The sequence below is a fragment of the Notamacropus eugenii genome, chromosome 2 (genome assembly GCF_028372415.1).
Source record: "Notamacropus eugenii isolate mMacEug1 chromosome 2, mMacEug1.pri_v2, whole genome shotgun sequence".
Taxonomy (NCBI): Eukaryota; Metazoa; Chordata; class Mammalia; order Diprotodontia; family Macropodidae; genus Notamacropus; species Notamacropus eugenii.
Genome location: NC_092873.1, coordinates 334,027,023 through 334,054,661, shown reverse-complemented (window position 1 = coordinate 334,054,661; position 27,639 = coordinate 334,027,023). Strand labels below are relative to the sequence as shown.

General features: G+C 34.8%; 1 long non-coding RNA gene across 1 annotated transcript in view; it reads right to left on the bottom strand.

Annotated features, from left to right (window-relative positions):
• LOC140528070 (uncharacterized) overlaps nucleotides 1–25,764 on the bottom strand; it is a 173,995-nt gene extending 148,231 nt beyond the window's left edge. Inside the window, exon 1 of the long non-coding RNA XR_011975052.1 lies at nucleotides 25,571–25,764. This is a non-coding gene — a long non-coding RNA (uncharacterized lncRNA). The remainder of the gene's footprint in view (nucleotides 1–25,570) is intronic.
• Between the last annotated feature and the right edge of the window lie 1,875 nt (nucleotides 25,765–27,639).

The following is a 27,639-nucleotide window of genomic DNA, read 5'->3' as shown; positions in this document are numbered from 1 at the left end:
TCATTGTTTCTTCAGTGTGGATTTTCACCAAGACTTTATTTTTTATTTCTAATGAGAAGGTGTTTTGATGATCTTATCCAGCACTACAACTAGAATTTGGAAGAGAATGTACTCCATTCTTGTAGGGTAGAATCCCTAGTTTCCTTCAAAAGAAACCATCAGATATCATCTCCTATGCAAGGTCTTTTCTAATGCTCTCATTTGTTAGTCCTTTTGCTCTTTTGAAATTACTCTGTATGTATTTTATATTTACTTATCTGTGTATTCATTCTCTTCACTCCCCCACTCTCCCATGTACATGCTCTTTGAGAGTATATACCTTTTTTTCATCTTAGTCATTATATCCACATTTCCTAGCACAGAGCCTTCATGTAGTAGGTGTGTTCTCAATGTTTCTTGAATTTCATTTACTTCATAACTTCCAGATTTTCAGTGTGCTGCCCTATTTCCTTAGGTTAACTTACTTCTTTTTGCAGTGTCAGTGGGACAAACCAATAGATGTTGTAATTGCCAGATGGGAAGTTCCCAAGCTAGGAACTGTAATTCTTGTCTGCTACAAACTACCCAGTTCATGCCCAGTTTCCTGAGCCTCACCAGACAGGCTTTCTCCTGGCAAGGTGGCAGAATCACAAGCACTCTTGTCTTTCTTGCCTCTCTCCAAACTTCCACTCACAGGAAGGATATAACCACACTCTTTGGAGACTAAGGATGCTCATTTTACTATGTAAAATATGTTTCCATGCCACAGTGGTCAGTGTAACAGAAGCATATAATAAGAATAACCATTTCCTCTTTGCTCCCTCAGTTTTGTTCTTTGACAAGCAGGGTGAAAGCTTTGCAGCAAAGACTACTAAGCTGATATTAGAGGTTACTGGGGGGACAAATTTATTTTATTTTACTTTTTTACCCTGTTGTTTTACTTTATCTGCTTCCAATTCTGGTAATGAAGTAAGCAATTATTGTTTTAAAAATTAAATGTCATGAGGTTTTATATTCCATTTGTTTCTGATAAATAACTTGCAGCTTATGACAGAGGTTGCTGGAAGACTGTCTCAAAAATTGTTTCATTTTAGCCAAGAACTGGTTGAGCTGGGGCCTTAGCCTTGATGTGGGTTGGACAATATTTTGAGCCTGGACTGAATTGCCTGCTTGGTTCCATTAAAAAAAAAATCATGGTGTAGTGGATAGATATCTGGCCTCAGAATCAGGATGACCCAGGTTCTAGTCTCACTGAAACAGCCTGGATATGTGATTCTAGCAGGTCCCTTAACTTTGTATTGTTTGAGGCAATTCTACACAACAACAATTTCTAGGATTTATATAATGCTTTGTGGTTTGCAAAGTTTTTTTTCAAATATCACCTCATCTTATCCTCTCAAAAACCTGGAAATAGGTGTTATTATATCCTCATTTCAGATATGAGAAAACTAAATCAGATCAAGTTTAAGTAACTTACCTAGGGTCACACAGCTAGTAAGTTTCTCAGGTAAGATCTAAAATGAGATCTTCCTGATGAATTCAACATTCTACTGGACCACCTAGTTGCCTCTGATTCTTACTTGGAGAACAGTTTAGATCTGCATTGGTAGAGCAATTTTTTTTAACCTGGGAATTCTTTCTACTGAAGAAAATGCAGATAGAGAGCCAAATAAATACATAAGATATGCATATAAATCTATACAATTATACATTTAAATATTATACAACTGTATATTTCATATGAGTACAATGAATAGAGCAACAAGCCTGGAATCAAGAAGATTTGAATACAAATCTTGCCTCAGACCCATGTGATCCTGGATGAGTCACTTAACCCCTGTTTGCCTAATCTGTAAAAAATGGTTACTCACTGAAGAAGCAAATGACAAACTACTCCAATTTCTTCACCAAGAATTATGGACATAGTGTATGGGGTCACATAGAGTTGGACATAACTGAATTAGTGAACATATTTTTTACACACACATTCTATGTACAATCTGGTCTGGAAATGTATTTTGCATGGTGTGTGTGTGTGTGTGTGTGTGTGTGTGTGTGTGTGTGTGTGTGTGTGTGTACAATAATAGCTCATCAAGTGATTCAGTAGTCATTTCATCATCACTGTTCCAACAGTAAAGAGCAAGAGTTAACCACCTGAAGGCTTGGCAGCAGGCAGCATGGACTCAACTAGATACTGTGTAAATGGAGAAAGATCTGAATATGATTTATTTATTTGAATAAAATTGAGATAGAGACTCCTTAACAATAAACCCAGCTCCTTTCCTCCAACCCTCCTTCAACTAATCAGCAAATCATTTTTACCATTATTACTTTTTTCACCTTCTTAATATTATTAATGAAGAACATTTCATTTCCAAAACCTATATCCAATCAGAACATTAGCAAGCCCCCCTACCCCCCAGCTTCTGGCAAAGACCAGTTTTTTATGCTTTAGAGAGAAGAGATGGTAACTCTCCTGAAAAATGCTTGCAAAATCTTACTGGCTTATAAAAAATCCTTAAACAAATGAAAGTACTCAGCCCTTTCTCATCATAATTGTGGAAACATATAGAGTGCTTTAGTATTTTTAGAGCATTTGTCTACATTATTTAATTTGAACCTGACAAACAGCTAGATGAGATGAATGCTATAGGAACTTATGGATAGAAATGACAAAACTGAGAATGAATGGAGTCAAATGAAATAGGTAGAGTCATGAGTGTCAGGTCTTCCTATCTCCAGGACTCTACCCACTATTACAAAAATGAGATGATGGTTAGGTGATACAGTGGACAGAGTCCTGGTCCTGGAGTCATGAAGATGGGAGTTCAAATCCTACCCAAGACACTAGCTGTATGACAATGACCAAGTCACTTAACCTGTCTGCCTCAGTTTCCTCAACTGTAATTGTGGCTAATTATAACATGAGTCTAATCACAGCACCTACCTCTCAAGCTTGTTGTAAAGATTAAATAATATTTGTAAAAGAGTTTTTCACAGTGTCTAACACTTAGCAGGTACTTAATAATTGCTTGTCAATACACCATGTTACTTTTCTCCATTAAATTGATCCATGCTATTACTAATTTACTGTTACATCTCACTTGCAAAATGGATATAATGACTACCATACAGGGAGCTTGTGAGTATCAAACAAGACAATATTTGAGAAGTGTTCTAAAAACTTTATTTTTTATTAATTGATTTTAAATTTAAATACTAAAGCTTAAATACAAAATAAGAAAAGGAAAAGAATAAAGCATTCTCATATGCACAGCAGAATGGATACAGTAATAAATTCCATTTCAAGAAAGCCTATATAATAAATACTCATGCTGTCCATCTTTTCTTTGCTTCTTTGTAAGCTTATTTTTGCTCTATACCGTGCACTTTTTACTTTATTCTCTTTCTCCTTTCCCCCAAGAAGACTATAATAAAGCAATGATATATGTGTGGGGGTGTATACAAATATGTATATATACACACAAACATATATACATATATAACATGCATACACACATTTACATACACATGCATATACTTAGATATCAATAACCATATCCATATATAGACATATACATTCATAAGCATCAATGTAAAACTGTACAATACTTGTTTGCCTTCCATTTCTCTGTGGATCAATTTTAGGAAGGACTTCCTTCCTAAGTCCAAGTCTTTCTATATTTTTCTAAGTCCATAAATGCACCAGTTCCTACACCACAACAATATTCCAACCATACAGTGCCTAGATATTTTAAATATTCTGTCACAATATTGATTACTATGGCTGATATATAATATGGCTTTCCTATTTTCTCTTTTAATTAGATCTATTTTAGTTTTACCTTCGAGATCATGATTATTGCACCTATTTTATTTTCCTAATAAATTCTTCTCCTGATCTTTGTTATATGTATCTCTTATTTCCTAGCCCTCCTGACTTTCCTACTTTACTTCTACTTGTTACCTTGACCTCCTATTACTCAACTGACCCCCTCCAAAGATCCCTCCCTTTACTCCTCCCACCCTTTTCTCTTACCCTCTTGTTTCTTTCTGAATTTAGAACTTTTATAGTCTTCCAAATATATATGTTATTCCCTCCTTATCCCATTCCTATTCCACTGGATACCCTTCTGTATCCTCCCACCCTATCCCCTCACTTTCCTATTTCTTAAGAAATTTAGAAAACTTTTATTCCCTTCTAAATGTGTATATTTTTCCTCTCTTTAACCCAGAGCTGATGTGAGTGGGGTTCCCTTTAAAAATTCCCTCCCTTATCCTCTCCCTACTTCCTATCCCCTTAGACTTTTTCTTCTTTCTGATTTTAGAAGACTTTTATACCCTTCTAGATTTATATGAGTTGTTCCCTCTTTAATGCATTCTCAGTGGGAAAAATTCTATAACTACCAATATTCTTCCCCCATTTAATTACTCTGTGTCAGTAGTTGCTCTTGTACCTCATTTGTATAGCTACTCTTTTTACCTTTTCCTACACAGTTTTACTTTATCACATCATACTCAACAGTTTTACTTTATCACATCATACTTAAGTCTACTCCAACCCTCCTATGGAACTACCCAACTACTAATAACAATATTAGACATATGTTTTACATTTCTTCATTTAAAAAGTAAATTGTCTGTCTTTATTGAGTCCCTTATAATTAGTCTTTGTTGCATACCTTCCATTTCTTTTTTTGACTAATTTATTTATTTTAGTCTACAGCATTCACTTCCACAAGATTTTGAGTTCCAAATTGTCTCCCCATCTCTCTCTTTTCACCCCAACATGGCCTGAATTCTGATTTCCTCTTTCTCCAGTCTGCCCTCCCCTGTATTATCTCACTCCCCTTACTTTCTTGTAGGACAAGATAGATTTCTATACCCCATTGACTACACATCTTATTTCCCAGTTGCATGTAAAACAATTTTTAACATTTCTTTTTAAAACTTAGGGTTCCATTGTTTTTCTTTTCCCTCCCCACCCACTCTCATTGAGAAGGCAAACAATTCTATATAGGTTATACATGTGTAGTTATACAAAATACTTCTATAATAGTCATCTTCTGAAAGACTAGCTATATTTCCTTCCATTCTATCCTCCTCCATTTCTTCTGTTCTCTCATTTAAACCTGTCCCTTTTCAAAAGTGTTTGCTTCTGATTACCCCCTTCCCCAATCCGCCTTACTTTCTATCATTACCTACCCTCTTATCCCCTTCCCCCTACTGTCTTGAACAGTAAGATATCTCATTGAGAGTGTATGTTATTTTCTCTATAAGCCAAAACTGATGAGAATAAAGTTCACTCATTTCCTTTCACCTCCCCCATCTTCCCCTCCATTAAAAAAGCTTTTTCTTTCTTGCCTCTTTTATGTGAGATAATTTACTCCATTCTATCTCTCCTGTTCTCCTTCTTCCAATATATTCCACTCTCACTCCTTAATTTTATTTATAGATATCATCTCTTCATATTCAACTCAGCCTGTGCCCTCTATCTATATACATATATACATATACACATATATGTATACACATATTCCCTAAAAATACTCTAATACTGACAAAGGTGTCAAATAGCTACATCTTTCCATGTAGGAATGTAAAAAGTTCAACTTTGTCCCTTATAATTTCGCTTTCCTGTTTACCTTTTCATGCTTCTCTTGATTCTTGTATCTGAAAGTCAGATTTTCTGTTCAGCTCTAATCTTTTCATCAAGAATGTGTGAAAGGTCCCTGTTTCATTGAATGTCCATATTTTATCCTGAAATATTATACTCAGCCTTTCTGGGTAGGTGATTATTGGTTTTAAGCCTAGCTCCTTTCAGCTCCAGAATATGATATTTGAAGCCCTCAGATCCCTTAATGTAGAAGCTGCTAGATCTTGTGTTATCTTGATTGTGTTTCCACAATACTTAAGCTGTTTCTTTCTGGCTGCTTGCAATATTTTCTCCTTGACCTGGGAACTATGGAATTTGGCTACAATGTTCCTAGGAGTTTTGCTTTTTGGGATCTCTTTCAGGAGGTTATCAGTGGATTCTTTCCATTTCTATTTTACCTTCAGGTTCTAGAACATCAGGGCAATTTTCCTTGACAATTTCTTAAAAGATGACGTCTGGGCTCTTTTTTCATCATGGTTTTCAGTAGTCCAATAATTTTTAAATTATCTCTCCTGGATCTATTTTCCAGATCAGTGATTTTTCCAAGGAGATATTTCACATTGTCTTCTATTTTTCATTGATTTGGTTCTGTTTTATAATTTCTTGACTAGCTTAGTCATTAGCTTCCATTTGCTCCATTCTAATTTTGAAGGAATTATTTTCTTTAGTGACCTTTTGGATTTCCTTTTCCATTTGAACAATTCTACTTTTTATGACATCCTTCTCCTCATTGGTTTTTTGGATCTCTTTTGCTATTTGGGTTAGTCTATTTATTAAGGTGTTATTTTTTCAGTATTTTGGAGGTCTCCATTAGCAAGTTGTTGACTCATTTTCCATGATTTTCTTGCATTGCTCTCATTTCTCTTCCCAATTTTTCCTCTACTTCTCTTACTTGATTTTCAAAATTCATTTTGAGCTTTTCCATGGGCTCCTCTTGGAGACTTCAGATGAAACAGCTTTGATTTTGTTGTCTTCTGGTTGTATGGTTTGATCTTCTTTGTCACCAAGTAAGATTCTGTAGTCTGAGTTTTATTTTTTTATTCTTTCTGCTCATTTTCCCAGCCAAATGCTTGACTTTCTAACTCTTTGTGAACATAGGAATTTACTTCCAGTGTGGTGGAGGGGCAGGGTACTTTCCCAAACTACAGAGGTTTTGTGCAGCTCTTTTCAGAGCTACTTCTAGGGGCTGATAAATTTTCAGTTCTTCCAAGGTGATATGAGCAAAGGAGAGGTGTTCCCTCCTTTCCTGCCCTATGTTCTGGTCTGTGAGTGACCACAAGCACTTTTTTCTGCCTGGAACTGTGAGCAGAATTCCCACTCCACTGCATCACAAGCTCCACCACACTAGCACTCTTCCTTGCCCCAGGACCACCACCCGGGTCTGTGACCCAGATCTAAACAGGGCAAAGCAAGAAAATCCTGCCTCAGCACCAGAAAAGTGATCTCTGCAATCACCCTCTGATCAGTCACTTAATCCCCACAGTGTCTGTTAGTTGTAAGCTCCAGATGCACTCAGTGCTGCTATTGCCACCTCCACTGCCCTGGGGCTTGGGATGGACTATTCTCTCTCACTCAGGTCCAACAGAGTTTTCCCACTGACCTTCTATGCTATCTTTGGTGTTTGTAGACCCAAAACTCTGGAAACCCCCACAGCTAACAGTGATTCAGTGCCCTGGGGTCTGTTCTGATCCTGTCTATGCCAGCATAGCCTATGCTGGACTGTGCTACTCTCCCAGCCCATTGAGATAGACCCTTCCTGTTGACTTTCCTGGCTGTCTTGGACTTGAGACTTGTTTCACTCCATCATGTTGTGAATTCTGAAGCTCTAGAATTTGTTTAGAGTTATTTTTACAGGTATTTGGAGGGGTTTGGGGTAGAACTCAAGCAAATTCTTACTTTTACTCTGTCATCTTGGATCTGACTCTCTTATGACTTATATTTTTCTTGGATCTTGTATGTCAAATTTTCTATTAAGTTCAGGCTTCTTTTTTTGAATTAACAAAATCTTGAAAGTCTCGTAATTTATTGAATATCCATTTTTATTTTCATTCAGAATTATGGTTGACTTTGCTGGGAATATTTTCAGTCACAACTCCAGTTCTTTTGCTCTTTGTCATGCAGTTTTCCAAGACTTGTAGTATTTTGGTGTCACTACTATTAAGTGTTGTGTGATTCCAATCATAACTCCACCATATTTGAATTGTTTATTTCTTCTTGCTTATAATATTTTCTTTTTGAGCTGAGGGTTTGAGAATTTAACTATGATGCTCCTGTAGATTTTCCTCACAGGATCTCTTTCAGATGATGATGGGTTTTTGATGGATTTTTTCTATTTCTACTGTTCCCTTTTATTCTAATGCTTCAGAACAATTTTTCTTAAATATTTCTTATATTATTGTATCAAAATTATTTTTTGTAATCATAGCTTTCTGATAGCCCAATTATTCTTAAGTTTTCACTTCTTGGTATGTTTCCAGATCAGTTATTTTTCTTTTGAAATGTTTCATATTATTTTCTATGTTTATATTTCCTATGTTGTGTTTCATTATTTCTTTCTCTCTTATAACTTTCCTGACTTCCTCTTGTCCAATTTTAATTTTCAAGGAATATTTTTTCTTTCTCAAGATTCTGAAACTCCTTTTTTGTTTGGTTGACTTTCTTTTCATACTCTTCTTATTTTTCTTGGATTGTTGTTATTTTTTTAGTTTTTCCTCAATCTCTCATTTGATTTTTAAAGTCTTTTTAAAGTTCTTCTACAAATTGTTTTTTAGCAGGTGATCATTTGACATTATTATTTGGGATAGAAGAGGTTTTCTTTGCTTCAGTATCCTCCTCTGAAGATTAATCCTGGTCTTCTCTATCTTCATAGTAACTCTCTATGGTTGAAATTTTCCTCCTTTACCTATGATTTTTTTTTTTGTAGTAGCTTAGTTTTTATAATCACCTCTAGTCCTGGGGTAAGAGGAACAGTGCCTCTGGCCTCAGATCCTCCTTCAGCCCTTCCCTGTGGCTTGGAACTAGAACCAAAACTTCCAACTTCCTGTAACTGCTTACAGTCAGAGATGTCTTGATTCCATGGCCTCTGCACTCACTGAGCATGTGTTGGTTCCTTCTTGCCACACACACCACATTCTCCCACCATGTGTCCACAGCACAGCTGTGTCTGGTGCTCATGATCAGTAGAGTTTCCCTCAATCTTCCCTGGTTCAGAGGCCCAACTCCCCTTAATTTTCCTTGGGGGTAAAAGTTCCTGCAGCTGGGGCAGAGACACCCTACCAACCCAGTTAACTCCATTGCTTTCCACTTCTTGTTTAAGCAGACCTAGAACCTAACTTGAAGGAGTTTAATCTTCAAATGTACCAAGCCTCATCCTGGGTCTTTTCTTCAGATCGTCTCCAATTGCCCCAGGAGGACCCTGTTCTGCCTCTGTTTTTCCAATGAGGTATTTTACACTTTTTTTCTATCTTTTTCCTTCTTTTGATCTTATTTGACTGATTCTTGGCATCTCAGAGAGTCCTCAATTCCCACTTGCCAATTCTAAGGAATTATTTTCTTCAGTGAGATTTGGTACCTCTTTTTCTATTTAGTCAATTCTATTTTTAAACTAGTTGCTTTTTTCAGGTGGAAAATGGTACATTGTATACATAGGAAAGACCATTGACTAAGTCTCTACACCCCTTGGGGACTCAAGTTCCACATCTGTTAAATGAGAAGGCTAAAATAGATGATCCTTCAAGCTCTTGTCCTTTTAAGGAAGTTAGAAGATATAACATTGGTTTTGGTGTGAGGAAGATCTAAGTTTGAATCCTGCCTCAGAAATTTACTAACTTTGTGACCTTGGTCAAGTCTCTTAACTTCTCTCAGTCTCAGTTTTCTTATCTTTAAAATAGGTATAGCAATAGTGACTACATCAAAAAGTTGTTCTGAGGGTTATATGACATACCATATAAGGACCTTAGAAAACCTTAAAGGGCTATATAAGTGCTAGTCATAATAATAATAATAATTATTATCTCTTAGGTGCTTATGGAAACAACTAATGATAAGTGCTGACATTTATATAATAATAACAACATGAGCTCAAATTCTGCCTAGGACCATATGGTCTGTATGACCCTGGGAAAGTCATTTAACCTCTCTTTCTCAGTTTCCTCATTTGCAAATTGACCATAACAATAGTACCTTCCTCACAATTTTGTTGTGAGGAAGAACAATTTGCAAAAACTAAAGGACTATATTAATGCTATTTATTTATATTTATTTATATTTTTAGGATGATGCAGAGTAGTGAACATATATTATCCTATTTGACCTCATAATAAACCTGTTTAAGCAAGACTATAGGTATTAGTATCTCCATTTTAGAGATTAGTAAATTAAATTTATGAGTGGCTTAATTGTTTAGTCAACTAAAGAAGTGTCAGAAATGGCTGTTGAATGTAGGTCTTCTTAACTGCAAGTCCAACACTCTGTATTCTATACTTCCCCCACAATCTAATGGATCCCAAATGTTGAGTTGCAAAAGAAAGCTACCTAGAAGCCTGTGTGTCACACAATCTCATGAACAGTAGAGTAGGTTGACAACAGCTTTCTTGTCCTATCTTATCCCACCATAATGTTTCACTCCAAATGAGGAATGAGCATTTCAGCACTCTTTATTTGTGTTCCTCTGGCAGAAGGATAAAGTTGTGTTTTCTTAAAAATAAATCTACTAGATGCAGAGAGTACTGACAATCTAATTACTAGATGGTTTAATTGGGGGTTTCAGTAAAGGAAAGAAATTTTGAACTGTATTCCAGTCCTCAGATTCCTGACAGAGGGTGTGATTTGGATTTAAAAAAAAAAAAAAGGAAAGAAAGGGAAAGGTTTAGATATATGAAATGGGAAAAAAGAACAAAGCAAAGCAAAACATGGCAGTTTATCAGTCAGTAGAGGCCATGATCATCAATGAATCAATTATATTTTAATATGGTATGTTGGAATTGAGATAACAATCATAACTTTTGTTTTGATCAATATGAAAGAGTATGCTTTTATGATGAAATCTTATATCATCAAGTATTCACTTGGAATTGACGTTGGTATACGTTGTGGAGTGTCAGTCACACTGAAGGTTCTTAGACATTTTGTGTGTCAGCTACTCCTTTGGCAGAATGACGAAGCATATGGAACCCTTCTCAGAAGAATGCTTTTAAACACAGTAAATAAAATGCATAGTATTTAAAAAAAACCAATGATATTAAAAATAACTCATCCATCCAGTCCCTTTCTCCCATGTGACCTCCATATCATTGTCTGAAATTCACAGTGGCATTTCAATCTCAATATATCCAGAACAGAACTTTTTACACTCTCACCCCAAAAAACCCAAATCACTTTACTTCCTGATTTTGATATTTCTGTCAATGTCCCATAATTACCTAGTTATTCATGCTCTAAGATTTGGTGATATCTTTTAGTCTTCCTCAAATGGCAGATCTAATACATCTTATTAACTCTACCTCAAAAAGATCTCTTGAATACTCTCTCTTCTTACACTTTCATTGATTGTCACCATTCTAATTGTCACTCATATTAATACTTACATGCACTATTTCACTACTGTCATAATTGGTTTCTCTTTTACTCCACTTCTTTTCCCTTTCCAAAACACTTTTCAAGTATGTTGAGACAATATTCCTAATGATTACATCAGGCCTGTATTTAAAAATCTTTAAAATTCCCAATCTCTTGCCCTATAATCCCCAAACACCATTGAACTATTCATATGTTGTTTTGCCTTTTTAAAAGTTTTCATGTATACTTTGATTTTTAAATCACTCTCACTTCTCAGTAATCTCCTCCACATTAGAATTTTTTTAAATTTTTTTAAAATTTCCTTCTTCATTGTGAATTTATAAAGCATTAGGGCAGCTAGGTGGTGTAGTGGATAGAGCACCAGTGCAGAAGTCAGGAGGACCTGAGTACAAATCTCAGCTCAGACACTTGACATTCACTAGCTGTGTGACCTTGGGCAAGTCACTTAACCCCAATTGACTCATCCTGGGTCATCTCCAGTCATCCTGATGAATATCTGGTCACTGGATTCAGATGGCTCTGGAGGAGAGGTAAGGCTGGTGACCTGTACAGCCCTCCCTCACTCAAAAGAAAAAACAAAGTCAAGTCCAAGTCATGTCATTATTTCTCTGATGGTGTGGTCTTCTTTGGCAACAAAGGACAAACACACACATAACACATTAAAAAAAATTTCATGCTATAATTTGTACCAGAGAGTATATATTACAATTTAGGATTAGGTGTTTTTTTATGGAGAGAATGACCATTTGATATATAACAAACAGAAGAAATTAATTTGCAGCATGACATTTGTTAAACCCAGAGACCCCAATCTCTGTGGAAAGGACTCACTATGCCATGAGAAGTACTTGGAAAATAGTAAGATGATCCAATAGAAATTAGGAGTATAATAGGTGTTCTCTGGTACTCTAGATGTCACAAAGTTTAAGTACTCTTGAGATAGAGCCAAGATGGCAGAGTAGATGAAGCAGTAATGTTCCCCAACATGCCCCTCCAAACAGCATTAAAGCAATGTCTCCAATCAAATTCTGTAGTAGCAAAGACAATAAAAAAGTTTAAGGTGTGGCTTTTTTAGCCCAAGACAACTTTGGTTTGCAGAAGAGGTATGTGACATTAGGGTTAGGACTAACCCATATGGTAGCAATACCAACTACTGGTTTTGGAGGCACCAACAACAGCAGCAACTTTGAAAGTTCTCAAGGCAGAGATATAAGGGAATCAGGCAAATGGTCAGGAAAAGACTGAAGGAAACTCCATGGCTAGCACTGGGCACAGGACAGGATGCTGTTTGGAAATTCCATTACCTATACCCACTTCAGATTTACAGTTCCAAGGCAGAGGGAAGTATTCACTATACACAGGGAGGAGGGACTCACAGTAGATGTATTACTTCTGATCCCAAACGAGTAGAGGTGCTGAGTAGCAGTTTCACCTGTAGTTGCAAGGGAGCAGTGACTAAACCTCTCTCTGGATCACATCACCTTGGAAACACCAAAAACGTCCACACCTCCAAAAAACATCTTTGTATACAACAGTAGAAAAAAGCCTGAAGCTTGGAACAGTGACACTCCACCCATACACTGGGAACAAAATCCAACTTCAATACAAAGTTCAAAGTCAGAAAACAGGCTGAAAAAATGAGAAAATAACCACAAAAGAACCTGATCCTAAAAGGTACTATGTTGACAGAGAACATCAAGACTTAAAACTGACCAAATAGAAAAAGAGTTACAGAAGCCCACTGAAGGAAATTATTTCTTAAATTAATATAGCTTACACGGAAGCTTATAACTCCATGAGACATTAAGAAACAATAAAAGAAAACCAAAGGAATGAAAAAACTGGAAGAAAATATTAAAGATCTCATTGGAAAAGCAATTGACCTGAAAAATAGATTGAGGAGAGATAAGTTAAGAATTATTGGATTACCTAAAAACTATTTTCAAAGAAAGAACCTAGACATCATATTTCTGAAATTATAAAGGAAAATTACTTTGATAACTTGGATTCAAATCGTAACACAAAAATGACAAGAGGCCACCAATCATCTGAAAGAAATCCCAAAATAAAAATTCCCAAGAATATTTAAATCCAAATCCAGAACTCCAAGGTCAAAGAGAAAATACTTCAAGCACCCAGAAAGAATTCATTCAAATACTGTAGAGCCCCAGGTAGGATCATATAAGATTTATAGTTACTGTGTTAAAGGACAAAGGACTTGGGATATGACATTCAAGAAGGCAAAGACACTAGTACTACAACAAAGAGTAGTTTTCCCAGCCAAATAGTATATAATCTTCAGTTGGGAAAAGTGGGTATTTAATGAAACAGAGGACTTTCAAGCATTCATAATGAAAAAATCATAGCTGAATAGAAAATTGGACTTTTAAATAAAAGACTCAAGATAACCATAAAAAGGTAAACAGAAAAGAGAAATCATTAAAAAAAAAAAAAACTTGATAAGGTTAAAACTGTTTATGTTCCCAAGTACAAAGATAATACTTGTCATCTTAAGAACTTTATCTTTATTAGGGCAGTTAGAAACAGTCCACATGAAGAGAGAATGTGAAGGTTAGTTGATTATGTTGGGATGACCTAAAAAACATGAATGGATGAGAAAGAGGAATGAATTGAGAGTAGGAGGAAGGGAAGAGAAAAATGGGGAAAGTCATTTCACCTAAAAAAACTGTGTACAAAGGAATGTTTTTACAATGGAAAGGGAAATGGTTGTGTGATGGGCAACACTTGAACTCCACTGTCATCTGAATTGGTTCAAAGATGAAAGAATATAAATATATATTTAACTGGATACAAAAATCTGTCTTATTAAATGGAAAAATAGGAGATGAAAGGAGTCAGAGAAAGTGGTAAGGGTGGTAAAAGGAAGAATAGATTAAGGGAGCCAACAGTCAGAAGCAAAAAAAAAAATTGAGAGACACAGAGAAGAGAGAGAGAGACAGAGACAGAGACAGACAGAGAGAAGGATAAACAAGATAATATGATTGAGGGAAATGCACAGTTATTAATCATAACTGTGAATGTGTATGAGATGAATTTACCCATAAAACAGAAGAAAATAGCAGAATGGATTAGAAACCAGAATTCAGCAATATGTTGTTTACAATAAGCACACTTAAAACAGAGAAACACATGCAGATTTAAAATAAGGAGCTGGAGCAGAATGTATTATGCTTCAGTTAGATTTTTAAAAAATACAGGGGTACCAATCATGATTTCAGAAAAAGCGTAATCAAAATAGACTGAACCAAGACAGACAAACAAGAAAACTTCAACACACCATAAACAATGAAGCAATATCCATACTAAACACATATGCACCAAACACAACAGCATCGAAATTCTTAAAGGAAAATTTAAGTGACAGAAGAAAATAGATAATAAAATTATATTAGCAGGGGAACTCAACTTTTTTTCTCTGAAAGTTAGATAATTCTAATTACAAATTATAAATAAGTTGAGGAAATGAATGCAGTTTTAGAAAGGTTAGCTATAATATTCATCTGGAGAAAATAGAATGGAAATAGAAAGAAGTATACCTTATTCTCAACTGCACAAGACACACACACATACACACACACACACTCACACACACAGATATGTAAATATACACCCTCACACTCTAATAGATTTTATGAAAAAAAAAATAGGTAAATTGTTGATTAATTTGATTTAAAAGAAAACAAAAACAAATTGCTAGTATCAAAACAAAAAGAAAACAATGAATGAATAAATAATGAAGATGAAATTATAGCAGTTACACATTATTTTGCACAATTACATTCCAGTAAAAATGACAATCTAAATGATCTAAGTGAAATGAATTTATAAAAACATAAATTGTCCATATCAACAGAATAGCAATGAATACTTAAATAACTCTCTCTTAGAAAAAGAAATTGAAGAAGCCATGAATGAACTCCTTAAGAAAACAATTTTCATTATCAGATACATTATTTACACATAAATTCTACTAAATGTATAGGGAACAATTAATTCCAATACTATATAAGCTATTTGGGAAAAAAAATAAGTAAAGAGAAGTCCTACTAAACTCTTTTTATGAAACAAACTTGGTTTTGATACCTAAACCAGGGAGAACAAAAATGTAAACTATAGACCAATTTCAATATGGATATTAATGCAAAAATTTAAAATAAAATATTAGCAAAATGATTACAGTAATATATCACATAGATCATCTACTATGGCTAAATAGGATTTACACCAAGAATACAGGGATGGTTCAGTGTTAGGAAAACCATCAGCAAAACTAACTATATCAATAACAAAAAAAATAAAAATCATATGATTACATCAATAAATGAAGAAAAAGCCTTTGACAAAATATAATACCTATTCCTATTAAAAAAGAAACACCAGAAAGGATAGGAATAAATAGAGATTTTCTTAAATCAATTAGTAGTGTCAATCTAAAACTAAGAGCAAACTTTTAAAATGGGATAGTCTAACCAATAATATAAAATATGAGGCAAAGATTTCCATTGTCACTACTATTATTAAATATTGTATTAGAAATGTGAAATATGGCAATAATATAAGTAAAAGAAATTGAAAGAATAAGAAAAGGTAATGAGAAAAAAGTTCATTTTTTGCAGAAGATATAATGGTATACTTAGAGAATCCTAGAGAATCAATTTAAAAAGTAGTTGAAATAATTAACAACTTTATCAAAGTTGCCAGATAAACTAATGCAAATCATCAGAAATTCTATATCTTATCTACAAAACCCATATGGAAAAGATACAAAAAGAAATTCCATTGAAAATATTCTTAGTGGGGGGATGGAGCCAAGATGGTGAAGTAGAAGCAGGGACCTGCCTGAGATCTCCCTCCAAACCCCTCAAAATACCTGCATAAAATGACTGTAAGCAAATTCTAAAGTAGCAGAAGCCAAAAAATGACAGAGTGAAACAGATTTTCAGCCCAAGACATTCTGGAAAGCCAACAGGAAGGATCTATTGCACCAGGCTCAGAGCAGAGTGTAGCCCAGCATGGGCTGCACCAGCAAAGATGGAACTGGAACAGGTATCAGAGTGCTGAAGTTATAGTGGTTTCCAGACTTCTCAATCCACAAACACCAAAGATAGCTTCAAAGGTCAATGCGAAAGCTTGAGAGAGTAACTGACCTATGGCTGCTTCTGGAGCCCTTGGCCTATAGATGGTGGGTGAATTGAGCAGGTGATTTGGGTCCCAGTACTAGGTGGTGGTCCTGGTGTGATCAGGAGCACAGGCGTGGCAAAGCTGATGGGGTCCGTGGAGAGGGAATCCTACTAGCAGTTCTAGGGCAGAAAAAATGCCTGGGGTTGCTCACAGATCAAATTGCAGGCCAGGGAAGGAGTAACATCTCTCCTTTGATCATACTACTTTGGGGGAACTGAGAATCTATAGATCTCTAGAGATATCCCTTAAAACAACTACACAAAACCCCTGCAACTTGGGGCTGTACACCCTCCATCAAAAAAAACCCCAACAACTCAGAAGTCAAGTAATAGGCTGGGAAAATGACCAAAAAAAGGGGGAGAGGTAAAATAAGACTAAAGATGGTAATTTTCTTGGTGAAAAGGTATTTTTTTTTGACAAGGGAGACCAAAGCATACAACCATAGATAGACAGTAAGGGCAAAGCTTCTACATCCAAAGCCTCCAAGAAAAATATGAAATGATCTCAGGCCATGGAAGAGCTCAAAAAGGATTTTGAAAATCAAATAAGAAAATTAGAGTAAAAATTGGGAAGAGAAAAAAAAAGCAATGCAAGAAAATTGTGAAAAATGAGTGAACAGCTTTCTAAAGGAGACCCCCCAAAATGCTGAAGAAAATAACACCTTTAAAAATAGACTAACTCAAATGGCAAAAGGGGTCTTCAAAGCCAAGGAGGAGAAGAATGCCTTAAAAGGTAGAATTAACCAAATGGAAAAGGACATCCAAAAACTCACTGAATGAAATAATTCTTTCAGTATTAGAATGGAGAAAATGGATGTTAATGACTATGAGAAATAGAGAAATCATAAAACAAAACGAAAAGAATGAAAAAATAGAAGACAACATGAAATACCTCATTGGAAAAACCACTGAACTGGAAAAGAGATCCAGGAGTGATAACATAAAAATTATTAAACTACTGAAAATTATGATAAAAAAAAGAGCTTAGACATCATCTTTCAAGATAATCTAGAATCCAAGGGTAAAATAGAAATGGCAAGAATCCAATGATCTCCTCCTGAAAGAAATCCCCAAAGGAAAACTCCTAGGAATATTGAAGCCAAATTCGCAGCCAGAAAGAAACAATTCAAGTGTTGAGAAAACACAATCAGGATAACACAAGATTTAACAGCTTCTACACTAAGGAATTCTAGGGCTTGAAATATGATAGTCCAAAGGTCAAAGGAGCTAGGCTTAAAACCAAGAATCACCTGCCCAGCAAAATTGAGTGTAATATTTCAATTAAAAAAGTGGAATTTCAATGGAATAGAGGACTTCTAAACATTCCTGTTGAAAGGACCAAAGCTGAATAGAAAATATGACTTTCAAGTACAAGAATCAAGAGAAACATGAAAAGGTAAACAGGAAAGAGAGCCATAAGGGACTCATTTAAGTTGAATTTTTCACATTTCTACATGGAAAGATGATCTTTGTAACTCATGAGATCTTTCTCATTATTAAGGTAGTTAGAAGGAATATGTGTGTGTGTGTATTATCATATGTGTGTCTATATATACACCTATATGTATGTACACACATACATATGTTCAAATACATGTGTATGATATGTATGTACATGTGATCACATGTGTGTATTTGCACATATGTATGTGTATATATAGACAGAGGGCACAGGGTGAGCTGAATATGAAGGAAGGATACCTAAAAAATAAAATTAAGTGTTGAGAGGAATGTACTGGGAGAAAGAGAAAGGGAGAGATACAATGTAGTAAATCCTCTCACATAAAAGAGGAAAAAAATACTTTTTACAATGAAGGGGAAGAGGAAGGAAATGAGAGAGATTAAATGAGCCTTACTCTCATGGAATTTGCCTTATGGAAGAAATAACAAACACTCAGTTGTGTATGAAAATCTATTTTACCTTTCAGGAAAGCAGGGGAAGGGGATAGGAGAGGGAAGATAATAGAAGGGTTGACAAATTGGGGAAAGGGATAATCAGAAGCAAACACTGTTGGGGTGACACATCAAGAGACAGAATGGAATAAATGGAGGGCAGGATAGGATGCAGGAAAATGTGGCTAGTCTTTTGCAACATGACTGCTATTGAAGTGTTTTGCATAGCTACACATGCATGACCTATATTGAACTGCTTGCTTTCTCAGTGAAGGTGGGTGGAGAGGGAGGAAGGGATGTGGAACTCAAAGCTTTAAAAATGGATGCTAAAAATTGTTTTTGCATGCAACTGAGAAATAATTTGTAATGGCAACGGGGTATAGAAAGCTATCTTGGCCTACAGGAAAATTGAGGGAAGGGGATGCAAAAAAGATTGGGGGTGACAGAAGGCAGGGTAGATTAGGGAAGGGGGTGGTTGGTGCATATACTGTCCTGGAATGGGGGGAGAGGTGGAGAGTGATGGGGAGAAATTTGGAATTCAAAATCTTGTGGAAGTGAATGTTGAAAACTGAAAATAAAATTATATATTTTTAAAAAAGAAAACATTCTTAGACAGTTTAAAGTACTTGGAAATCTACTGAAGACAAACTCAATTGAATATGATTACAACACACTTTCACATGAATGAAGACAGATCCAAACAATTGGAGAAATATTAATTGTTCAGAGATGGCCAGTACAAAAAAAAATATAATCCTACTTGAACTAGTTTATTTATTCAGTGCTATGTTGATCAAACTACTCAAGAATTACTGTACGGTTAGACAAAATTACAACAAAATTAATCTAGAATAATAGAAGGTGAAGAATATCAAAGGAATTAATGGGGAGGGGGAGGTGAAGGAAGGCAATTTAGCAGTACCAGATTTCAAACTACATTACAAAGAGATAATCATTAAAACTATCAGAACAACTTCCAGTTTTATTTATTAATCATTGACTTTTTATTTTTACTTCTCTTGAAATTTTCCTTATAGAACCTCTATTTTGTTTATATTTGTTACTTTTCCATTTTAATTTCAGTTTTATGTCCAACTCATTGAAAATTTCTTTCTTTATTTTGTTGAGGAACATGGAGATACCTATTTTTTTCTTTTGTGACTGACAGGATTACATTCCCCTAGTTTTGCTACATTGTCTCATTGTCACTTGATATGTCACCGATTTGTTCTTTAACAGATATTTCATCTGTTGCCCTTTTAAATATGAATCCTTTCTTTTACTTACCTGTATTGAATATTTTAGGGCTATAGCTACTAATTTATGTGTTTATCATCTCTACTTTTCTGCATTCATGAGTTTTATTATGCCATAACACCTAATCAGATTTTGTGATGGCACCATGCAGAGCTAAACAAATGCATCTCTTTATTATTTATACTTACCAGCTGTCAGATGTCTATATTTTCTAACTTGTCTAAAATTCTATTAAAATTTTAATTTCTTTCCTGCTTAACTTTTCTTTAGATTTTGTTAAGTCTGAAAATTGTGCTTTGGTCCCCTGTGCTTATTGGTTTACCTTCTCTTTCTCTTCATAATTCAATTAAGGTTTTCTTTAGACACTTAGATGCCATTTTACACAAATGCACACACACACACTTACACACACAAATACAAATATAAACACATACACTTACACATATACACACATACACTATACAAACATTGAAACAAAATGAAACATAAGTGCATTTTTTTACTGTCTCAATCTCTTTTGAATTTATGCATGATCTTAAACAAAACAAAAGCAAAATTAGAAAAGAAAATGAGGTGAACAGTAACTCTCACTCTGATCTGAATCGGCTCAAAGAGGAGAGAGTCAGAGACAGACAGACAGACAGACACACTAAATTGAGTATAGAAATCTCTTATTCAGTGGTAAAGAAGGAATTAAAAGGGATAAGAGAAAGGGCCAGGAGTGATGAACGGGAGAGAAGATTAAGGCTGGCGGTGGTCAGAAAGCAAACTGACTTCTGAGGAGGGGCAAGATTAAAAAAAGAATAAAATAGAATAGGATAGAGGGAAATGCACAGTTAAGAAATGTAACTGTGAGTAAGAATGGGGTGGATTGAACCATAAAGAGTAGCAGATAGCAGAATGGATTAGAAATAAGAATGCAACAATATGCTATTTACAAGAAACAACTTAAAGCAGAGAGCACATACTGGGGTTAAAATAAGGAACTGGAACAAAATGTATTGTGATTCAGCTAGATTTTTTAAAAGGCAGAGGTACCAAACATCATCTCAGAGAAAGCAAAGTGAAAAAAAAGCAGATGTAATTTAAAAAGGTAAATGGGGAAACTACATCTTTTTAAAAGGCACCATAGAAAATGAAGAGATATTCACATTAAAGATGTAGGCAACAAATAAGATGACATCCAAATTCTTAACGGAAAAGTTAAATGATTTACAAGAGGAAATAGATAACAAAACTGTACTAGTGGGGGAACCTCAATTTATCCCTTTCAGAACTACATAAATATAAATAGACAATAAACAAAGAAGAAGTTAAGGAAATGAATAGAATTTTAGAAAAGTTAAATATGATAAACATCTGGAGAATATTGAAATTCACAGTGGCATTTGGCCCCTTCACAAAAAGTGATCATGTATTACAAAGAAATGCAGAAGAGAAGAAAAACTAAATGGACCCTCTTTGGACCATAAAGCAATAAAAATACATTCAATAAAAGGCCTTGGAAGCATTGAATTTTAAAGAATGAGTGGATCAAAGAACAAATCATAGAAGCAACCAATAATTTCATCAAAATAATGACAACAGTGAGATAATATGTCAAAATTTGTGAAATACAGCCAAAACATTACTTAAAGAGAAATTTATATCTCTAAACATTTACAGTAACAAAACAGAAAGATCAGAGTAATGCATTGGGCATGCAACTTAAAACAGAAAAACAATAAGTTAAAAATACTAAAAAACCAAAATAGAAATCTTGAAAATCAAAAGAAAAATGAATAAAATTGTAAATTTAAAAACTATATTAATACTAGTAAGTAAAGCTAATTTTAATTTGATTTTAAGAAAGAAAGAATAAAACCAAATTACCAATATCAAAAATGGAAATAGTGAATGTACTCCCAATGAAGATGAAATTAAATAAATTAATTAGAGTTATTTTGCCCAATTAACATGCAAGCAAAGTTGACAATCTGAACATTTACAAAAATATAAATTGACTAGATTAACAAGAAGAAATATTATACCTAAATTATACTATTTTAGAAAAGAAATAGAAAAAAATCATACATGAAATCCTTAAGAAGAATTTCCCAGGAGCAGAGGGGTTTACAAGTTAAAAGAATATTTAAACAATAAATTAAAAAGGTAATAACAATTAATTCTAATATTATATAAACTATTCTTTAAATAAATTAAGTTCTACTAAATTCTTTTTTGACCCAAATACGGTTTTCATTGCTAAACCAGGGAAAACCAAGACTGAGAAAGAAAAGTACAGTCCAATTCCCAACACCAATATTAAAACAAAAAATTTAAATAAGATACTAGCAAGGAGACCACAGCAATATATATTATAAAGATCATACTCTATTGCTAGATAGGATTTATACCAGGAATGCAGAGCTGGTTCAATGTTAGGAAACCAAGCAACATCAACTATATCAACAACCGAAAGAACCAAAATCATGATTATATTAATAGGAAAAAAAGGAAATAAAAACCTTTGACAAATACAACTCATTCCTATTCAAATCAGTAGAAAATATAGGAATAAGAGTTTTTCTTAAAATGATAAGTGATCAAGAGCAAGTGCTATCTGTAATGGGGACAAACTAGAAACATTACCAATGACACAAGGTGTGAAGAAAGAATGTTTTTTATCAACGTTGTTAGTTATTCAGGCAGCAAGGTGGTTCAGTGGATAGAGCACCAGTGCAGGAGTCAGGAGGACCTGAGTACAAACCTCACCTCAGACACTTGACACTCACTAGCTGTGTGACCTTGGGCAAGTCATTCAACCCCGATTGACTCATCCTGGGTCATCTCTCTGGAGAAGAAGAGGGGCTGGTGACCTGCACAGCCCTCCCTCATTCAAAAAAAAAAAAAAAAAAAAGTCAAGTGCAAGTCATGTCATTATTTCTCTGATGGCATGATCTTCTTCGGCAAGGAAGGAGGAACACTATTCAATATTGGATTAGAAATGCTATAACTACAGTAAATAGAAATGTTATAGCTATAGCAGTAAGATAAAAATAAATTGAAGGAATAAGAATAGGCAATTACAAAATAAATCTATACAATTTACAGATGGTATAATGGCATATTTAGACAATCATAGAGAACCTAGTAAAACAACTACTTGAAACAATGTTCACAAATTTATATAACATAAAACAACTATCCATATGTCACAGCATTTCTGTATATTACCAACAAAATCCAACCAGAAGAGAAATTCCATTTAAAATAACTGCAGAGAATATAAAATACTTGAGTGTTTCCCTGCCTGGTACATAGGAATTATATGGACATAATCACAAAATCCTTTTTTCACATAAAGACAAATTAGAGAAATATTAATTATTTGTGTGTAGGCTAAGCCAAAAAAACTAAAAAAAAAAGTTGTATTATCTAAATTAATATACTTATTTAGTATCATACATATCAATCTACAAAGATTTATTTTATAAAGCTAGAAAAAATAATCATAAAATTCATTTGGAGGAACAAAAGGTCAAGCATATCAAGGGAAGCAATGGAAAAAATGTGAAAGAAGTCAGCCTAGCAGCAAAAATTTTCAAACTATTCTATGATACCGGAAAACAAATAGAGTGGTTGATCGGTGGAACTGATTAGGTCTACAGGATGTAAAAGAAAGTGACCACAGTATCCTAGAGTTTGATAAACCCAAAGATCAAAATTATTGGGGCAACAAAACATGCTGGAAAATCTGGAAAGCAGTCTGACAGAAACTAGGCACACACCAACTCCTCACACTGTATTCCAAAATGATCTCAAAATGGGTACATGATTTTGCAATAAAGAGTGCTATCACAAGCAAATTAGAGGGGTATGGAAAAATCTTACTTGTCTGATGGATATGTAAGTGATGAGTTTATGACAAAACATGAGATAGAGAGGATCACTGGACATAAAAATGAATCATTTTGATTAACTTAAAAGGTTTTTTTCACAGGCAAAACCAATACCACAAGAAGGAAATCCGGACACTGAAGGAGCAGAATTTTTACAATAAGTTACTTTGATAAAGGTCTCCCTTCCCAAGTATATAAGGTATTAAGCCAAATTTATTTTAAAAATATCTATTCACCAATTGATAGTCAAAAAATATGAGCAGGCAGTCTTCAGAAGAAGAAATCAAAGCTGTCAATAGTCATAAAAATGGTTCAGATCACTAATAATTAGAAAAATGCTTAAAACAACTTTGGCATGCCACTTAATAATTATTGTACTAGCTTGTTTTTGTTCATCCTATGTTTTCAAAGAGGCATAATGACATCACAAAATGATGTCTTGACATCTGCATGAATTGACGGAGAGGCAGATTTGTACAAAGTCATCACTTTCACTCTCTCTTCCAGAGTCATCAAAGTTCAATAACAAGACAAACGTCAGAGTGAGTGGCAATGACCTGGGATGCATGTTTCTGACTAAGATTTAAGTGATCCACAGCTCCTGCTTCAATCACCTTCATTGCTATTAGAACAAATTGTTCTCATCTGCTTATTCTGTGAGAGGAAGTCTTCACATGTTTGGAGTGCACATCTCCCTACCCTTAGGCATTGGCTAAGATGACAGAAAAGGAAAAGGAGAAATGCTGGAGGGGATGTGGAGGAATAGTTGCACTAACAAGCTCTTGGAGGAACTGTGAACAATTATTCTGTACAACAATTTGGAGCTATGACTAAAGTCTGTAAAACTGTGCTCTTTGATCTAGCAATAGTGGTAATAGGTCTATATTGCAAAGAGATCAAAGAAAAATGAAAAAGGACCTATTTGCACAAAAATACTTATAGCAGTTCTTTTGGTGGTGGCAAAGAATTAGAAATTGAGGAATTGAGGGGATGCCCATTAGTTTGGCAAATGGTTGAACAAGTTATGAATAATATTGTTCTATGAGAAATGATGAGCATGATGATTTCAGAAAACCTTGGGAAGACTTATATGACCTGATGCAGAGTGAAGTAAGCAGAACCAGGAGAACATTGCATAAAATAACACAAATATTATAATGATTATCAGCTGTGAAAGACTTAACTACTCTGATCAATACATTAAACCATAATAGTTCCAAGGGACTCATGATGAAAAAATGCTTTCCACTTCTGAGAGAAAGCTGATAAGCTTTGAGTGCTGATTGAAGAATAATTTTTCACTTTTTCTTGCTTTTGTTTCACTTTTGCAAAATCACTAATGTGAAAAACATTTTGTGTGATTTCATATTGATAATGTGTATGTATTTTTCCTTCTAAATGGGTGGGAGAAGGTGTAGAGGGAAAGAGACAAAATTTTGAATTGAAAATAGTTTTTAAATTAGTTTATCTGTCTTTATTTCTCTATTAAATTTTAATGCATTTTGTTGAACTCTTTGCAATTTTTCATGGGGGAGGGGCAGAACTCATTATTAATTTTCTCAGTTCAGATAAGTGTGACTCGCGTGAGTACCAGTTCTTCTGCTACTACATTCATGCATTTTTGGTTTTCTTCTGGTATGCCTCAATTACTAGAGTATTCTCCTAGAGTATTCTTCTCTCTCTCTTTTCATTATTTTCTTTGGTCAATCAGCACTTCACCCAGGACCTGAACTGGTCTTTCTTTGCTCCCTCTTTGTATTCTAAATAGAAAAAAATCTTAGGAATTTTTTTCCTCTTTTCTCCCTATTTATAAATAAATATTCAATTATCATTTGACATGCCCTTCTCCCTCTCTCAATTAATCAAATACAATTACTTTTCCAGGTTTCTCTTATCTCCTATTGGAACAGAGGAGAGGAGAGGGGAGGGGAGGAGAGGAGAGAAAGGAGAAGGGAGGAGAGAGGAGAGGAACTAGCCAGTAAATCCCAGTTAACTGGGCATCTTTTGGCCATTCAAATTTACCTTTCTTTGGAGAGGAGAAGGAAGGGAAGGGGGAGGTAGACAGGAGAGGGGGAGCTGAGTTACCAGCTGCCTGGGTCCCCATTCAGCCAGCTGTGTCTACTCACAGGATTGTGTTCCTCCGTTCCTGAAGAAGACCATGGCATCAGAGAAATGATGACATGAGTTGCACTTGACTTTGTTTTGAGAGGGGGAGAGCTGTGCAGGTTACCAGCTTCACTTCTCTTCCAGAGTCATCTCCCCTTCTCTCCCCTTCTCTCCCCTCCCCACTCTCCTCCCTTCTCCCAAAATCTAAAACCTACTGCACGTAGAAGCTGGGACACCAATGGGGCCCTGCCTAAGGGCTTCTCTTGACCCTCCTAGCTTTAGAGTGATTATCCATAGTAACTGTTGCTGTTTCCCTCCCAGCCTGATGTTGTTATTTTTCTTTGCTTCATTAAAGAGTCATGCTCTGGCTACTTCTTAAACAGGTCTATTCACTGAATGGGCGTTGCCTCACCCTAAGTGAGTACCTGAATAGACCTTGGTCTAAAGGGACCAAGGTCTCCCAGTGCATCCTGGGTCATCTCTAGTTATCCTGATGAATATCTGGTCACTGGACCCAGATGGCTCAGGAGGAGAAGTGAGGCTGGTGACCTGCACAGCCCTCCCTCACTCAAAACAAAGTCAAGTGCAAGTCATGTCATCAATTCTCTGATGGCATGGTCTTCTTTGGCAAAGAAGAAAGAACACACAATCTCCTATCATTGCATTCCAATGATTTTACCAAGTACTAATTTTCTCAATAGGAATGTTTGAAAACCCTTTATTGTTTTAAACGTTCCTTTCCTCCCATAAGCTCTTTTTCTTTGTGAGCCTTTTTATTCTTGTTTTTAGATTATATTCTAAAACTCTTTCTCATGTAAATTGGTTTCTACTAAAACTTCTTGTAATTCCTTGGTTTTTGAGCTATTAATCCTTATCTGCCTGAAGTACTGGTATTTCTAGGCATGTTCCATTTATAGTTTTTGTTTGTTTTGTTTTGTTTAGGAGGTGACTGGTGAGTTCTTCCTTCTTTTTTAAAAAAAACTTTTCTTACTGCCTCTAATAGTTCTAGGTACTTTTATAACTTTTTGAAAATATGTATCCAGGATTTTCGCTTTGTCATGGTTTTTACTTGCTTTGTCAAGTGCAATGGTCCTAAAATTCTCTCCTCATCCTACTTTCAAAGTTATTTTAAAAAAATAACTCAATTCTCATTTGTTCTAATTTTTGTCTTGTATTTTTTGTGGTCTCATTGAATCACTGAGTTCTCTTTTCTCCATCCCATTTTTCTTAGTGTGCTTTTTGCTCAAAGATATTTATTTTCTTTGCAAGATTTCTAATTTCATCTTTATCTCTTAGTTTAGCTCTATTTTTCCATGCACTGTTGGTGTTCTGTAATTTACTTTGGCAGATCCTGTTAGTTTAGATATAACATTAGAACAAAATGAAGCATTCATGGATCATTCAACATTTAACAAAATGAAATTTACATAGCCATAGCAGTAGAAAGCTATTCAACAAGGACAAACACTGAGGAGGCAGTCAGGTGACTCAGTACATAAAGTTCTAGACTTAGACACAGGAAGGTGAGTTTGAATCCTGCCTCAGACATTAATGAGCTATGTGACTTTGGACAAGTTCATTGAACTTCAGTTTTCTTATCTGTAAAATGGAGATTATAAAAGTACCCACCTCCCAGGGTTGTTGTAAGGATCAAATGAGATTATATATGTAGAGTTATTTACCAATATTGAAACAATACTTACATACATACAAACTTATGTTATGTATATGTGTATATATATATATATATATATAAAATGATTATTATCATTATATTAATCTTGAGTTGATTCATATAAGAACAAAATTTCTTCATCTTAGTTACCCATAGTGACCCAACTGCTAAACATCAGAGCCCTTATGGTTCTTTGAAGGTTGCTTTCATACTTGGTTAATAAGGAATTGATATTGAATCTTTAGTCCTCTGAGCTGTTGTCTCCAAAAGTCTTAATATATTTTGAGAATCATCATAACTTGCATTGGAGGTAGTCAGGATATTGTTCCTTCTACAGTTCGAGTTCTTGAGATCAATATATTTTTTTTTCTAAATTTTTCATTGATTATTTCAGAGTTATTTTCTTCTTCTAGG